This window comes from Cygnus atratus, chromosome 9 (assembly GCF_013377495.2).
Source record: "Cygnus atratus isolate AKBS03 ecotype Queensland, Australia chromosome 9, CAtr_DNAZoo_HiC_assembly, whole genome shotgun sequence".
Taxonomy (NCBI): Eukaryota; Metazoa; Chordata; class Aves; order Anseriformes; family Anatidae; genus Cygnus; species Cygnus atratus.
The window spans coordinates 5577991-5581064 of record NC_066370.1 but is presented as its reverse complement, the minus strand read 5'-3'; positions in this window follow the sequence as shown (position 1 = coordinate 5581064).

The window sequence follows — 3074 nt, the reverse complement described above, 5'->3', positions numbered from 1 at the left end:
TATTATTTACAAGTCCTGGGGTCTGATCAGAAAAACATGCTGCTGAAATTAAACTAACATTAACTGGGCTGCAAACAAGATATTCTGCTCCTGCTCTAAGTTCAAGATACTCCAGAAAAGACAGAAAAAATGAAGAGCTTAAGCTTGGATCCAGTCCCTGTTTACCAATCAAGTATGTCTGGAGGGTAATTTCTTACTATTTTGAGGTTGCAAAACAACAACAATCTCACTGACTTGCCTGGTATGTTAACAGCAATATCAGAAGTCTACTTTAGTCATCGTTTACTCTCAGCATCTTCACACGAAACAAAATAGCCCCAAACCTTTCTAAGCTCACCAAACATAAACATTTCAACGTATACAGTGATTCTGTGTGAATGTTGAAGTACTTCAGGATAGAAGTTGAGATATTAATCAATCTAATTGTGATCCCAATCATTGTGTATGAATTCCATTGACTAACAGGTTTGGGTTTTGCTTTTTTTAGTATTTGCTATCTGCGTAAAACCACCAAGTTCCCCCATGCCCTCATTATCTGCCTTTTGGAAAATCATATACCTAAAATACATATACCTAAATACATATACCTAAAATATGGATTTCCTACTACATACTTAGTTAGCTAAATAATATGTAGTGTATTAGTGTTCTTATTCTGCAGATCACAGTCTTTATTTATATCCCAATCCCAGGGATTCATATTCAGCCTGATAGCCAAAGGGCATAGCAAGAGCTTGAATCTGTCTTACATATCAGACACAAACCTGAGAAAGAAGACAAGACACTGATGCACTGGTAGCTGACTTCATTTGGAGTGATGATATCCTAGGAAGTCTTGGACTATTAAAAAAAATATATATATGTAGGCACCATACATCAAGCTAACTCATCTACATGATATGTCTACTTTTGATTATGGAAGTTTGATACCACAGCTTTATACCCAACAAACATTTAGCTCTAAAATTTAATCACTTAGGAATCTTTCATTACTTAGGCCTTAGAGATCTTACTATTCTTTAGAGCTGAAGAGAGGAGAAAGAAGTCCCGCCTTAGGCAGCCCATTACCCAGATGTAGGAAATAACATAGCAGGGTCCAGTTAAAATAGAAATGTTGTAAAGTATCTTCAACTGATTCTTAAAAAAATATTTAAAGATAAAAAGGTGTCATGCTTGGCCCTACTGCATTCAGAGCAAATCACTGATGAATGGGACAGCAGTACTTACGCAGATAATTATTTTTTACATAATTTTGTTGTAAATTTTATTTGCTTGATTCTCCTTTGGACTCATTCTACAGAATAAGAATTTCCTTTGCAGAAGGAAAGGTCAACTGCAGTGATAAATTGCAATGAAAAGTATTCACTAACAGAGAAACCACCATGTCTCCAACACTTTTATAACTAAGCCTCAAGGAAATAGCTCTTTCTGAACAATGTTGTTATTCAGCATTAAACTGAGCATCAGAAACATTGGCAGTCAGGTAGTTCCAGTTGTGCTGATATGTCAATAAATTCATCCTTACTTTTGGCCAGGTCACAGCCCCAAAATAACATCATTGACACTTGCAGGTAAACTCATAACTATGGAGGTGCTTTATCTACTATATATATATATTTTTAAATGTATCTACTATATAAAAATTTTTAACATTAGCCATTTTGAGTAATGAAAGTCCAACTTGCCTATGACAGATCTAATAGGCAGAATACTGCACTAGATTCTTTTCTTGCTTCCCATTAGCTCCCATATATACATAACATACTCCCACTGTCTTTCTCTGGACCTTGGTCACTGTCTCTTCCCCATAAAAGCACAAGGGAATAATATACTGCCAGGTAGCTTTGGCTTAATATTCTAAGAATAGATTTTGTTCTTCTTTTCTAGATAATACATCCTACCAGCAATCTAGTATCAACAGGTTGTGATATGAGAAAGACATTTAGGTAAAATGCAGCAAACAGTGAAATTATATTGGCTTGAAGAACAGGTTACTTAGCCCTCAACTATCTAATCTGACACATTAGGTTCATTCTAGACTCTGCTCTTCGGGAAATGCCAGATGTAGCCTTTTCCCCAAAACTATCAGTATCTCTTTTTCAAGAGCCATAAAAATTCAGCTTGAGTAAGTAATTTGTTTAGAACTGAAAGGTCCGAACTGGTATGAAAACAACAGAGCTCCTTTTTCTGCAAACAAGTGGAATAATGCATATAAGTGAAGATTTAGTAATCTGAGAGAGTTTGTAAATGCAATAAATTAACATAGTTCAATCATCCTGGTACTGCCCTATGAAGCTCTTGATCTGATAGTGATGTGATACTAAGAACTGCCTTGATTTTTCAGGTCGAAGTGCCAACGCAGACTAAGAATTTCAGAAATGTAATAAGGGTGTCTAGAGAGCCTTTCTGAAGACAGACCTGGGGACACTGTCTCAAAATAGTTAGGAAGAAACCAGCTGTTAGCAACACTTGCAGTTTTACTTCCTAACTGAATAAACTCTAAAATAAATGTATATCAGATGCATAAAAATGAAATCAGGAATCAAAATTAAGGCTGAAGAGCATGATAGAGTTTCCTTCAACTTTCTGTCAAGCTGCTTTACTCTGATTTTCCTGGAATTCTTGCTCAATTGTTCTGTGCCTTGAGATGCGGCACTTTTCAAAACACCAATTTAAAACAATAATTGCAATTAAAACCTGTTCTCTCAGTCAAATGAGATCTCTTGTGTTTTGCATCCATCATGTCCTAAAATAACAAATAAACTAAAAAGAACCTTCTCTGCACTCTCTACTCCCCAAAATGTTATTTTTTTATTTGTACAGCTCAAAAGAGATAACAGTGCACTTGACTGAGCATTTAATATCAGGGAAGTTTTTAAAGTTTTCTCCTGCAGAGAAGGGATTCCTCAGAAAACTCCATCACTACATGAATTACCTGCCAGCAACAAGAAAGGGAGAAATGTTGGGTGAAATTGAATGAGATAAAGCCACGGAGGGACAGAACACAAATGGAAAAGGAAAGTGCTGGAAGATGAATGAGCGCTAAAAAGGTCTACTTGCTGCACACAGGGCTG